At 41.7% G+C, this 15,201-nt stretch overlaps 1 long non-coding RNA gene across 1 annotated transcript in view; it reads right to left on the minus strand.

Annotated features, from left to right (window-relative positions):
* The window catches only part of LOC125965402 (uncharacterized), a 159,114-nt gene that overhangs the window by 40,123 nt on the left and 103,790 nt on the right, over nt 1–15,201 (minus strand). Inside the window, exon 3 of the long non-coding RNA XR_007479236.1 lies at nt 5,113–5,188. This is a non-coding gene — a long non-coding RNA (uncharacterized LOC125965402). The remainder of the gene's footprint in view (nt 1–5,112; nt 5,189–15,201) is intronic.

Here is a 15,201-nt window from a genome sequence, read left to right on the forward strand (position 1 = left end):
CCAGAGCTGGATCCAGAGAGAACGCTGCATGAAGCCCACGTGCACCCTGAGAGGAGCCCAAGGTCCCCTCTTGCTTCTTCAGCAACTCATGCTGGAAAAGCGCAGAGCACATGTCCTTTGTTCTAGCCTCATAGCCCTGCACTACCCTGAAACTTCTGAAGGAGAGGCTCAGGAGAGTGATTTCCTTTTTTGGGAGCCTTCTCTAGAGTAGGGCAGATTGCAGGGCTGAGGGGAACTGCCCGAGAGCAGGAATGGGAACATAGGAAGGGGACTTCCCCAGCAAATGCTTGCTAAGCAGCTCTTACCACTTTCCCAGGGAATCTGAAAGCCCACGCAAGGGACTATGTAAACCTGAACGTGAATTAACAACACTGACAAAGATGAGCCAGATTGTAGTTTCTCAGTCAACTGAATAAATATTTACAATTTTCCAAAGGGTATCTCCTAGCCTGTCAGTCAAGATTCCACATCAATGGCTGCTAGAGACTTTATTTTGAAAGATTGTGCAGTTACATCCAAAACACAAATTTAGCTGTGATGAATGCTTCACGGCTGGTAATTTTGGTTGCTTTGGGGGCAATATTAGGGAAAAACAAGTTATGGTGGTTCTGAATCCATGTTCAGCAATTTTATTAAGTATAAGGTTCACATTCTGGGGAAATATTGATGAGAAAAGGAAACCTGGGTAGAATGACTAGAGAAAAGAGAAAAATATGGCCTTTCTTGATTAAATAAAACCACCAGTATACGCAGGAGTCACTAGAATAAAAGGACTTCATTAAATTTCCAGGACAACAGCCAAAGGGTTAAAGTCCTGTGATATGATTAACTAAGAGTATGTGACACTCAGATTGTCAGCTACAATCATATCAAATTCACCATTTCTGGTTTTTGTACTGACTATAGTGCCTGCCAGTAAATGACAATGTCCCTCAATTCAGTAAAGTGAATAGAGCCTTGTTAATTAGAGACACTCAGCAATATCCCATTTATTAAGTTAAATGCCTTTAATTTATCAAAGGGCTCATCTTCAATTAGTATCGTCACATAGTTAATGTCATAAATCATAAAATATTTTTTAAACTAAAATATTTTTGTATTTCACTTATAAACTTTTTGTCATTCTTCTTTGGATTTGGTCTTTAGCTCAATATAATTGTCCTGATTCTTTTCTATACCTCAATAGTATAATCATAATGACATAGAAAGAAAATATCTAAAGATAATCTGCAAGGCTAAAGGCTTTTCACTCATTACTAAATCTTACATGTTTTGATACTTGCCAAAATACCAAAGGTTGGCCAATTCTTGAAGGGTCAAGGCAATAGCCACCGACTGGGAATGTGGCATCACTGATGGGCTTCTTATGTCCCCTGAAGCCTAGTTCCTGAACTACCTTCAACACCATACCAAGAGGTGGCATGACATGTGTCAGATCCCCTGCTAGAGTCAACTGACAGACATGGCAGACAATGATGTGACTGACAAGGGCTTAATATCCAAAATATACAGACAGCTCATGCAACTCAATATCAAAAAACCAAACAGCCCGGGGCTTCCCTGGTGGCACAGTGGTTGAGAGTCTGCCTGCCAATGCAGGGGACACGGGTTCAAGCCCTGGTCTAGGAAGATCCCACATGCCACGGAGCAACTAAGCCCGTGAGCCACAACTACTGAGCCTGCGCGTCTGGAGCCTGTGCTCCGCAACGGGAGAGGCGGCGACAGTGAGAGGCCCGCGCATCGCTATGAAGAGTGGCCCCCGCTCTCCGCCACTGGAGAAAGCCCTTGCACAGAAATGAAGACCCAACACAGCCAAAAATAAATATAAATAAATAAATTAATTAAAAAAAACCAAACAGCCCAATCAAAAAATGGGCAGAAGACCTAAACAGACAAAGAAGACATAGAGATGGACAATAGGCACATGAAAACATGCTCCACGTCGCTAATTATTAGAGAAATGCAAATCAAAACTACAAGGAGTTATCACCTCACACCAGTCAGAATGGCCATCATCAAAAAGTCTACAAACTATAGATGTTGTTGGTGGAAATGTAAATTAGTGCAGCCACTATGGAGAAGAGTATGGAGGTTCCTTAAAAAACTAAAAAGAGAGTTACCCCATGATCCAGCAATCCCATTTCTGGGCATATAACTGGAAAAAATGAAGACTCTAATTCAAAAAGATACACGCACCCCAACGTTCATAGCAGCACTATCTACAACAGCCAAGACATGGAAGCAACCTGAATGTCCATCGAATGGATGGACAGATGAATGGATAAAGAAGGTGTGGTACGTATATGCAATGGAATATCACTCAGCCATAAAGAATGCAGTAATGCCATTTGCAGCAACAAGAATGGACCTAGACATTATCACACTAAGTGAAGTAGGTCAGGCAGAGAAAGACAGATATATGATATCACTCACATGTGGAATCTAAAAAAAAAAATACAAATCAACTTATTTACGAAACAGAAATAGACTCACAGACATAGGAAAAAAAACTTATGGTTACCAAAGTGGAAAGGGGAGGGGGAGGAATAAATTAGGAGTATGGAATTAATAGATACCTATCACTCCATATAAAATAGGTAAACAAGGATCTATTGTATAGCACATGGAACTATATTCAATATCTTGTAAATAACCTGTAATGGAAAAGAATCTGAAGGTGTACACCTGAAACTAACACAATATTGTAAACAAACTATAGTTTAATTATAGAAAACTGTGCAGAGTTGGGGGTTTTCACATGTTATTTAATCCTCTTAACCACTCCATAAGCTCAGGATGATTATCTCTATTTCAGTGAGTTACCAAAAGAAGGAATAGGCTCAGAGAATTTAAGTGAATGGCTTGCCCACGAAACCGGCAAAACTGGGATACAAACCACTATTTTCTCACTCCAGATCCAGTGCTCACAGTGTTCTGTCCTTTAGACACAAGATTCAATTTTTGTTTCTTAGGAGATACAGCCTACCGGTGCTTCATATGTCCTGTCCTGCCTTTGGCTATTGACTGATTTGTTCATGTGTTCAGTCATTCATCCTTTCAATAAACATATTTTGAGCACCTAGAACGTTCTAGGTATTCTGCTATCCACTGGGGATACAGTGATGAATAAGAGATACATGATTCTTGCCCTTGTGGAGTTTATATTCTAGTGGGGATTGGACATCAAAGACATCACATGAGATGAGTGTTTCCAACTCATTGGGGAAGGAAGTAAGATTCTGTAATGGGGGAGCTGACCTAGGTCACCTTTGAGTTGCCACTGGAAGTCTCACGCCATAACTCTGTATTGTCGTGGTGTCACATTTGCAGACGTATGAGTCTGGCTTGCAAAAATCATTGAAAATTTATTAAAATCTTAGTGCAGTTTCTCGACAATATATCAAAGAGGGATTTCCTATAGAACGTGGTACGAATTTCACTAAGCACATACTCTGTGTGAAGCATAGCACGCTTAAGGGGCAGAAACTATTAATGCTCCTGTTTTATAAATAAGGACACTGAACCACAGGGAGATTAAGTAACTGCCCAAGGTCACACAGCTAGTAAATAATGGAAATTGGATTTGGACTCAAATATTCTGACTCTTAACCACTATGTTGTATTACCCTCAGAAAGCAACATTCCTTAAAAATATCTTTTCTGGTCTTTTCTCCCTCTACCTCCTACATGTAAAGTATGCCCCAAATTATTTCTCAGACTTTGTTTTCCTGAGTCCTCCTCTCTATTGCCTCCAGTTTAGGACTTTTAAAGTAGAGCAATTTATTGTCTTTAGCTTTTTTCCCCCATTGTCAACTGACCCATTACCCCAGTTGCCACAAGAAAGGAAGGGCCAAGGATTGAGCCAGTCCTCCCCCTGCCCTGCCCCTTAGAGTTGTACATGGGTGAGCGTATTCTTCCCGGCAAAAGAGGAAGGGAAGATTTGGATCTTTTCGCTGGCAAATGCTTTATAATTTCATCTCACTGCCAGAGAGGAGTTGGAGTCATTAGCCAGGCCAGGAGTGAGGAGAAGAGTGATCGCTCAAAGGGAAGAGCATGTGCCAAGGCCCTGGGGCAGAGAAAGCGTGGAGCATGAGGATTGAAAGCTGCCCAGTGTGGCAGGAAAGCAGTAGGGGAGGCAGCAACAGCCAGACTGTGAAGGGCCTTATGTGCTTTGGGAGTGATTTTTGACTTTATCTTTTTTGCATTTGCTATGGAGAATCCAGCTAGGAGGCGATTACAGAAATTAAACCCTAAGTGATAGTGACTTGACCCTGCGTGGTGGTGGGTGGGTAGCAAGGGGGTCAACCATCAGTCATATCCTCGAAAGGACTTGTGACTGATTGGAGATAGATTATGTGGAAGCGGGAGGATTTGAGGACGACTCCCCAGTATTTATGACTTAAAGGTCTAGGTAGAGGGTGGGACCATCTAATGAGATGTGGGAGAACGCCAGGGAGAATAGTTTTCCTTGGGTTTGTGTGCTGTCAGTTTGTATTGTATCCATTTAGCTCAGCTGGAACTATATTTTGCAGACTCCTTTCCCTGAATAGTCCCAAATCAGCGGAGTAGCGCGAGCCATTTGGCAGGAGAGTTGTAAAGCGGAAGTGACGCAGCAGCTACATTCTTTTTATGCCGGAAGACTGGTGTTGGGGGGCAGCCCTGTCTCAGCTCACGCACCTTGTCGCTTTTCTACACGTACAGCTTGTCTAGCATGGAGGCAGCTGCCAGGTCTGGATCTTCCCTTAGCTTCTCTGACTCCTGGGTGGCATATGTGTAGCTCTGTAATGAAGGGGGCCAGCTTCTATTGCAGGGCCCCTGCGTCCCGCAAGGTGGAAGCTTGGAAGCATCCAATCCTTCTGGGTTCCAGCTCACCTTCACGTGTTTCAGACTTCTTGCCTCTCCCCTCCTTCGCGCCCACCTTTCCTTCCCTGCTGACCTGAGTCTGCACATCAGGGACAAAAACAACAGCCTTCCACAGATGCTTTAACCAGTTCCCTCACTGCATCAGTTGGAGTCTCTGTCATGAAAATCTTATTATCTGTCACATCTAGCGGTTCTGTTTCTCTGACTGAACGCTGACTGATACACTGTGCTAGAGGAAGATTAGCTTACCTTGGTCCATACTGAATTTGAAGAGCCTGCGAGACAGCCAAACAGAGGTGTCAAATAGGGAGCAGGATATTCATGGCTGCGGATCAAAGATAATGTAAATTCAGGAGTCATATAGAAAATAATGGAGGCTGTGGTCAAATAAGAATTAATCTGCTCTTTGTCTCTGGTTCCTGGCACAAAGCTTCAAAATCCCTTGGTATTTCTTCAGTGCTAGGAGAGTCTTTGTTATGCTAACAAGGTGACTCCCGGTGGGCCCCTGGATGGCTTCAGGATGGAGGCTGGTCACCAGAAAGACCAACCAGATGGTTAAAGAGTGTGAACTTTGGGCTAGCTCGACCTCCAGGGAAGGCAAGAGGGGTGGAGATGTTCAACCACATGGCCAACGGGGTTTAATCGATCATATCAACATAACGAAAACTAATGAAATTGTCAGTAAAAACTCTGGACACCAAGACTTGGTGGAACTTCCTGGTTGGTGAACACATGGGTGTGCTGGGAGGGGTGACACGTCCTGAGTTTATAGGAAGAGGGCATGGAAGGAAGAGGGCCTTTAGGACTCTTCCAGAACTTGGCCTATGTGTATCCTTTATTACCAGACTAATTCCAAGTACAGTGCTTCCCTGAGTTCTGAGAGCTGTTCTAGCAAATTGTCAAGACTGAGGGGTGCCAATGGGAACCCTCAAATATATAGCCAAGTTGGTCAAAATTGGGGGTGGCCTGAGGACTCCTGGAACTTGTGGCTGCCATCTGAAGTAAGGGCAGTCTCATGGAGGACTCTGTCCTTAAACTTGTGAAATCCAACCCTAACTCTGGGTAGTGTCAGAATTGAATTGTAGTAAATTCTAGTTGGGGTGGAAATGGAACGGAAGCTATGGAAATGGCTGCTGTAATGAGAAAATATTCAGGAAGACTGTTTAAATCCAAAGGAATGGACAGCCTTCTCTATGAAAAGTTTGGGTTCTCATTTGCTAACTCAGATGCTCACCAGCAAGGGACTGAGGCGGGAGGAGAGGCACGTGGGCAGGGGTTAGTCGTGAGGCTCTGACGGAGTCTCTGCAGCCTGTGGGCTTTCTGTGTTGGAACACAAACACTGGGCTTTTTTCAGTCAAGGCACCTATGCTGCTTCATTTTTATTTGTGGAGCTGCCATCAGCTGCAGGTTATTTACTTTTTGTTTTGTTCCTTCAGCATCCAGTTTGCTCCGGGCATGAAGAACCTGCCCTTTTCCTTTTGTGAGGGTGTCGGTGGGAGGTTGGCAGGGGATAGAACAGTTGGTGATGCTGTGAATTGTATTACTTAGTAAACGTTTGCATCCTCACTCTTCTGAGCAAACATAGAATGCATTTTCTCAGACAGCAAATCACTCCATGTCCACAGTCAAGTCATTTGGGGTTAGCACTCAGCCTTGAACCTGGCCACGTTATCTATGAATAATTTCGTATCTTGGAATGTTACCTGAGAACTAAGACTCTGGGCTACTAATTAGCCAGTCAGGTCAAGAAGCTTTTGGTGTCATTCTTGCTCTTTTCATAAAAGTGTAATCACGCAAGATGATTTCCCTGAGAAATAAACACCGTTAGCCATGTTTTACGCTTTTCCATGTGGGCTTTTGCATGTAGGTAGCTGAGAGGCAAGAGGTATTTAGGTGTGGAATTGATTACAAAGTGGGAAGTTTAGAGAAGGCATGCCTGTGTGGCCTCCTAGGTAGGTACCCTCTTGCCCTGTTCTCTCTGCCTGGTCACTCAGGCATCTTGAGACAAATTCTGGCTGGCAGCAGGGAGAGGTGGGGTCCCAGCTCCTCACTGGCTCTGTACCCATAGAAAGTCACCACTTCACACAACTGCTCATTGACGGTCCTCTAACCTTGACCCTGCCCTCCCACACAGCTAGCCTCAGGGTTCCTCTGGATTTTGGATGTGGTTGGGGAATAAGGCAGTGGTCTCCAGACATATCTGGGTTCAAAGGCTGGCCGTTACTCACTAGCTGTGTGATTCTAGCAGCTCACACAACTTCTGGAAACTTTGGAGCTCTCCTCTGTAAAAATGGATAAAAATGACCTCCTAGGTTTGCTGTGAGGTTTAATTACAATAATGTACATAAAGCTCTTAGCACAGGGCCTGACACATACTAAGTACTGGTAAGTAGCAGCTCATAGCCATATTATTTATATCACGTTTATGAATGGGCCATCGGTCAACAGTTTTACTCTGAAGGCCACGTGGTTCACGGAAAAGATAATTTATAGAGTGTAGTTAAATTGCTTACAGTGCTTATGAGGACAAGAAAGATTGAGTTGCTTTTTTTTCTGTTCCATGGTGGCCATAGACTTCTGTTCCTGGCCAGACACTGGGACAGACACTGCGTGGATATCAACTGATGTTTATAGCAAGCCCAGACCTGTCCCAGAAAAATCTCTCCTAGCATACAGCTCATTGGCTAGTGAGGTAAGTTTTAAAAATAAAGCATTTTTGTTCTTGAAGTATCTTACCATTATAAATTAGAAATAAGTCTCAGTACTCTTTCTTTTTCTTAGCCTCCATGGAAGCACTTTTAGTTGCAAAGAGCCAGCTCATTCAGGGAACCTCAAGCAAGGATTGCTAAGGCAATAGAAGGGAAAGGAATCTGCAAACAGGGACTGAAATACCGCAGCTTCAGGGAGACCATTCCTGGGGGCTGGTCATGATTCACCTCGGTGGTCTGCACTTCTGTCCCCTCCCACTAATAGAGCTCTGCTGCTCTGTCCTTTTCTCTACTTATGCAGTTGCCAATTGATCTGGTCTTTCTGATTCTCTCTAGGTCAAGTTCCCAAAGAGAAAATCCAATTGGTCTGGTCTTTCTGATTCTCTCTAGGTCAAGTTCCCAAAGAGAAAATCCAATTGGTCTATCGGTCATCACCCCTATCAGGGAGAGCTTCTCATGGCCAGACATGACATAGGCATAGAACTAAAAAGCACGAGCCCAGTTCTTTGATTCAGCCTTGGATAGTGTTAGAATTGGTGATAGAGCCCACACGTCTCAATCAGCAGTGGAAGAAAGAACCTTAAAAGAATAGAGAGTCTAGACCCAAGTGTTCTATATTCTCGAAGAGCTACCTTTTCCATCTCCTTTAAAGTTAGGGGAGAAGTCTGGAGTCTATTTATGAACTGACTACCTTAAAGACACTCAGAATAGAAACACCGGACAAGTTGGAGTGAAGATGCTTTCTTGTCGGATTTATATCTTTTCTCTATCTTGTCATAAATGAATGCTGACTAGTTTATTTGCAAGAAATACCAGCGAGACTCTACTTTAACTACAATGGTCTATTGTTACACAGCCCTTAACCTTGAGTCTATGATACTTACTGGATATGGGAAATTATAGTTCCTCTTAATGTGTGTGTTATGGGAAATTTTATTTAAATTTACTGATTGACCTTCTTGGAGTTAACCCTTTGACTATTGCTTTACTGATTATGCAACTATTAATATAATCAGCATAAAAGCCTCTTCAAATTCTCTTCGAGTTGGGCAAGGGGGCGGGGAACAAACACTTGTTTTCTTCTCTGTGTAGTTATGGTATGATTAAAAATAAATGGTAAGTTTAACTGAGCAGTTTTAAAACTTCTACCACTTCCACTGCTACCATCCTGGCCCAATTCATCTGCATCTTTGGTCTGGATTTTTGCAAAAGTCTTCTCTCTGATCTCTGTGCTTTTGCCCTTGCCTTCCTGTAGTCTATACTCGACCCAAGCACCAGAGTGACACTGTAAAAATAAGTCTGTCTGACTGGTTCAGCGGCTTCCCACGTCTCTCAGAGCAAGACGTGAATCCCGACGTAGTCAGCGCGGCCCCGCCCGCTGACCTCACCCAGCCCCTTTTCTACTTCACTCCCCTGTTCTCTCTGTTGGAGCCACCCTGGCCTCCTTGTTGTTTTCAGACACAATAGGAATATTCCTGGCCTCTGGCACTTCTGCCCTTGCTTCATGGAAAGCTCTCTGCCCAGGTACCTATGCGGCCCTCTTCCTCTCAGCTTCAGGGCTTTACTCAGAAGTCACCTTCTCAGTGTGACCTTTCCCTGGCCACTGTATTTAAAATGCAATACCCCTCCTGCCTTCAAGACATGAATCTTTTTATCTTCCTTCCCTGCTTCACTTTTCTGTTTCCTGTCCAAAATGTCACCCACTATTTCAGTAAACAAAGAATGTTGTGGCCATAAAGCCATCGGTCACTGCAGCTGCCCCTGACGGAGCCTCCTTAGGGGAACCCAGGATGGAGAAAAACAGGACATTGGCCCCTAGATGGTTAAGATGCATAGTAAAGAATGATTTCACTAAGCCCAGACTCCTGCATCTTCCCATACATAGAAGAGCACTAAAATCATTAACTTGATATGTTTGTGTTTTGTGATTAGCAGTAATCTTTTGATGTTTGCCTGCAGTTTTTTGGTTTTGGGGTTTTTGTTTGTTTGTTTGTTTGTTTCAGCAAAACCCCTTATATATCCTGGTTCCTCCCTTACCTCTTTGGAACAATCCCTCAGAGCTATCTGAGAGGCTGCTATCCTGGGCTATAGTCCTCAGTAAGCAATGAGGTCCTCGAATAAAACATAATTCTCAACTTTTAGGTTGAACAATTTCTTTTCAGTTGACAATAGCAACTGTCACCAAGTAATAAATACGTATTTCGCTTATTTTGTTGTCACCTGTTTCCCCTCATTAGATGGGGATTCCATTACAGCAGGGATATTTTTCTCACCAGCACCTGCCCTGTACTGCTGAATTCCTATCACCTAGAACAATTTCCAACACATAGCAGGCTCTCAGTAAAGATAAGTTAAATGAATAGAAAAATAAGTGAAGAAATACAAATCTGATCTTCTTCCTTAATAGGGTTACTGGGCTTCCTCCTGTTTGGTTGATCTCATGCTGGTGCCCTGCAAGGTCTGTGACAGGACAGTTTACCCAACAAAGAATGTGGCAGTACCAGAATTAATCCAAGTGGCCCAACCTCTTTGGCCAAAGATATTTACATTGTGATTAAGTCAAAGTTGTGGGAAAATTATACTTTTCAGAGAGATATATAATGTTGGAGTTTTCTTGGACGTGGGTGCATCCTTAGGGAGATGGAATTAAGTGCACACTTTTGGTCTTACAGATGACTATGACTGGTGACAAGCTGGACTGACAAGATAGGAGCTGAGTCAACTCAAACTCATTCCTACTCCTTGAAAAAGAGCTGAAGGCATTTCTGATTCCAAGTCTGGGGCAGAGCCTTGAGTTGCTGGCAGATCCAGGAGTTTCCAGAGAGGAATGCTTTGAGGGGGTATAAGAGGACCTCTTACTCGAAACATATTCCCTTCCACCTCAACTTTCACAGAACCTAGAATTCTACCATTAGGTATCTATCCCTATTAGACCTGGAGATTTTCTTGTTCTAATGAAGATGCTCTGGTGCCCAGAGCAGATGATATGAAAACTAATACTTCAGGGGAAATACCCATCCTTAACAGATAGCTTTTAGAAAGGTTGCAGAAGTTGATCACTGGCTAAATGCCTAGGAGGAGCAAAGAAAGAGTAGGAGGTAGGTGAAGAAAATCATCCGGAAATAATACAATAAGGAAAATTAACTCCCAAATAAATATTTCTGTACCTGATGTTAGGTCATAAGCATGCATATAATCTAAGAGGTCCTACTGGAAAGGCAGGCCCTTTCTGCTGGAATTATTTTTTGATAAACAAACGACATAGTCTTTTCTCAAATTTTGCTTTGGGACTGCTGAATTCTATCACCTAAAACAGTCATTCACTAGATTAGGACCAGTGGAAAACAGACACATGCATATTCCGTCACCCATGGGTTGAGTCTTCAGGCAGCTATTTCAGTTTACAGAAAGGCATTGAAAGTTAAGAGGACAAAGTAGCTCTCAGTAAAGTAGGAAGTTGGAATTAAAGCAGTCCAAGGTATATGGGAGGTTTTCACCTTTTCAGTTGACAATAGCAATTGTCACCTTCCTGTTTAAGGGGCACATGTAACTCACTACAGGCTTCTGTATTTCCTTAATTTAATTTTTTCCTGAAGATATATGTCTTTGTCTCAGAACTAAAAGCTGTTCATGTGGGGTCCGAGGTTAAGGAGGCATAGTTGGAAATTGGGTCCTTCGGGGAATGGATGGGCCAAAGATGTTACTAAATTCTTTGTGGGGAGAGGGGGGTTCTCTTTCTTGTAGATAAGCACGGGACAAGGAAAGGGGACACTCTGGGGTAGAGAATTCCCTGCAGGATAATGATCTTGCTTGAAGAAAGAAGGAAAATTATTTTCTAATTCAACTCCCTCTACCTTGACCTACAGCAACTCCATCTTTTTCTGAGTCAAATGTGAGATTCTAAAGCAATAATTTTTCAGATACTTTGGGTAGGCTGCAGAAAAACTTTTCCCTCTGTTTTCTAAACAATTTTGACTTTTATAATTTTAAAAGCAACATATATTTGTGCTTAAAAATTTGGAAACTACAGAAAGGTATAAAGGAAATAACTCCTCACAATCCCATCACATAATATTTTGATGTTTATATTTCAAATTTTTTCTGTTTATATACGTACTTTAAAAAGTAATGGGATTATACTGTATATCCTGTTTTGTGGTTTGATCCTTTCACTTAATTTCTCATGATTATATATTTTCCCACATCATTAAATGTTTTTCTAAATAATTTTAATTGCTACCTAGTATTTTGATATATACAGGTATCAATATTTATTTAACTATTCCCCCATTGCTGGACATTTAGGTTTCCTTTTTATTGCAGTGTAAATGTTTGCTTTAATTTTAAGTAGAAATTAAAAACTGTATATGCATTTTAAAATACTGTTTTAATTTCTTCTTCCTCAGTTTAACCCATTAAACTTCCAGAACATCTCTTGGCTACTGAAGGCAGAAAGCTTTCTTGGCTGTCCTAGGAAATGGAGACGGCTTCCTAGATGGTTTCCAGGAGGAAGATGGTGGGAGTGGGGTCACTGGGTGGGCAGGGGAGTGAGGGTGGTTCTCATCAGCAGTTAGTTATGAAATTAAAGCTTAACATTTGAAATATTTAGAAGGCCAAATTATGAGTACATGGATTCCAAGGTGTGTGTACGTTTGGCAAGTGGGATGGGGTTAGTTGGTGGTAAATACAAGTTATTCAGAACAGAATCAATGTGCTGAGGTTGCAGGTGAGTTGGATAAATCCTATTCTTTCTTCCCCCAGCTTTACTGAGATATAATCAACATGTAACAAATGTACGTTTAAGGTATACAATATGATGATTTTATACCTGTATATATTTCGAAGTGTTTACCACAATAAGGTTAGTTAACACATCTCTCACCTCACATAATTACCATTTTGTTGTTGTTGTTATGGTGAGAACATTAAAGCTCCACTGCCATGGCAACTTTCAAGTATATAATACAGTATGGCTAACTATAGTCACCATGCTGTACATTTGTTCCCCAGAACTTATTCATCTTATACTAGGAAGTTTGCAACCTTTGACCAACATCTCCCCGTGTCCCGCACCCCTCAGCCCCTGGCAACCACCACTTGACTCTGTTTCTACGAGTTCGACATTTTTAGTTCTTTGTGTCCCTCATTGGTTGGGGGCATGATCCTTGCCTTATCCATCACTGTGCTTCTTATGCCCGGCGCAGACCCCCCCACAGGTGCTCAGCAAGTACTTGCGGTGACATCAAATAGAATAAATAAAAGCCCTAGAGAGAAGATAAAGCACTCGGACTACATACACTTCCTCCCCTTTTAATTTCCTTCTGTTTGCTGTTTCTGTCCTCCTTCTCAGTTACTCAGGATTAGGATATTTAATTTAAAGTTTATTTATTCAAAGTCTTCACACTCTTAGGAGAAAAGAAGCTACAAGAATGAAAGCCAATTAAATATGTAACCTTAGGTGGATATATCATGTTAAACATCAACTACAACCAGTCATAAAATAATATCTCTTGATTCAAATCTCAACAGATCAAGGGCTGGCCATTTTCTGTGGGTTATTCTTTTTTCTGGACATGTCCATTGTCTAGATTTATAGAAGAAATGAAGGGAGGAAGATCTAGCATGTATAGGGCTAATTCCTGTGTTAGGTGAAAAGACTGTTAGTGGGTATGAAAGTACTTTTTTGTCCATGGGGAATTTTGCTGTCAGACTTAATTGAATTTGTTACTTTGTACAGTACTTGAAGCCCAAGAAAAATGTCACCTGTTTAATAAGTCAAAGAAACAGGATTTTATATAAATCCCAAGTGACCTGATAAACACACAGTATAAAACATATCTATTTTACTTAATTCAAATTCAATAAACCTCTATGGGAACTTACTACGTGTAAGGCACACGGCAGGAGTGCGGTCTCAAAAGGAGAAAAGATGGCTTCTGCCCTCGCGAAGCTGAGAGTCTAGGAAATGTATATATTTCCTGTATGTAAACTGCTATCGAAAATATACATCTTGATGGTAAAAGGGCTACGTGGAGTTTTCCTGCCCCACACATACACTGTTTACAAATGGAGAACCTGCAGCACTGAGTGGAGAAATGTCATGGAGGGGCCCAGTCTGAGCAGAATGGCAGGTGTCCCTGAGGTGGGACCTCTACACCACTGTCCATCCACAGCCAACACTCGTGTCTTAGTCTTTCTCCCAGCCTTCACCACACTCCCCAGAGGTGGAGAAAGGAGATGTGGAACAAAGTCACCACTTCCTTAGAGGTGCAGCGATGTCCTCAAGAATTGAGAGAAGGAATAGAGACCACAGTTTTCAACCTGTTTTGGGTCACAGATAGCAATGAAAATGTTTGGAGCCTCTCATCAGAAAATGGAAACATTGTTCTTACAGACAATGCCATGAACAATTTCTAGACCCCCTGACACCCACCCAGGGCAAAAGCTGAATCCATCCTTTTCCTAGCACTGACTGGTCTTCCTCCTGTGCTTACTACACAAATGAAAAACTCCTGAAAACCAGTGAAGGGATACAGGAAACATAAATCTGAACACTCATGCTCAACCACTTGGGAAGGAAACAAAATAAGACATAAAAAGTAATGACTATCTCTAGCTTGATGTACAAATGTCTCTCTCTTTTTTTTTGTTTTACAGAACAAGTTGCAAATCCAAATTATTATGACATTAAAAATCTAAAATAGTAGCAAAACCTCTGAGAATAATCTAATATAAAATACCTAATTCTATGATGATAGGAGGCTTTTGTTTGAAATAATAACTTTTCACATGGTGGATAATTTCAGGAATTTGTAGGGATAATGGAAAATAGTGCAGATGATTTGTATTTTGAAAATAAAGACTTATTTGTGATAAAGGAGAGGAAACTTGGTTGTCCTATTATCCTTTACCCTCACATTATTCCTTCTTGCCTTTCTCAATCATTCTACATTTGAGCTCAGGTTATTGATATAGGAAAGACTAAAGATTTATTAAGCTATCAAAAAGAAATAACTTTTTCAAATGCCAAGCAACGTTTATGAGGGAAAAAAAATCCCTCAAGCTAAACAGTAGTTTATATGAAATGTAATAGTAGTAGAAATGTGATCTTTCAGAAAATATTGAAGACCTTTAATAAAATAAGCTGATTGTTTTGTTTCAAATCTGATTTGCTGTTAAACGTATATGGCTACAAACCTAACTCAGCCATAGTCTATGCAAATTTTCCTTCCGGATCCTGAGTCAAGCAGGCAGAAATTGACTTCATCAAAAATAATGCTGGGATGTCCCTGGTGGCACAGTGTTTAAGGCTCTGTGCTCCCAATGCAGGGGGCCCGGGTCCAATCCCTGGCCAGGGAACTAGATCCCACATGCATGCCACAACTAAGAAGCCCGCCTGCTACAACTAAGTCCAAGCACAACAAATAAATAAACATTAAAAAAATGCTTTAGTGAAGAGTTTTTGCTTTTTAAGTGAAGAAGTTTGACCTCAGATTGATTTTCTAGTTTTCCTCTTCTTAGCTCCCCTAAACCAAGGTTCTGAGTACAGAGGATCACAGAGGGACGAGTTTGAAAATCCTCAGCATTCAAGACCCCATTATAGAGATATCTCTAAAGAAAATCACTATAA

This window comes from Orcinus orca, chromosome 9, assembly GCF_937001465.1.
Source record: "Orcinus orca chromosome 9, mOrcOrc1.1, whole genome shotgun sequence".
NCBI classification, from domain to species: domain Eukaryota; kingdom Metazoa; phylum Chordata; class Mammalia; order Artiodactyla; family Delphinidae; genus Orcinus; species Orcinus orca.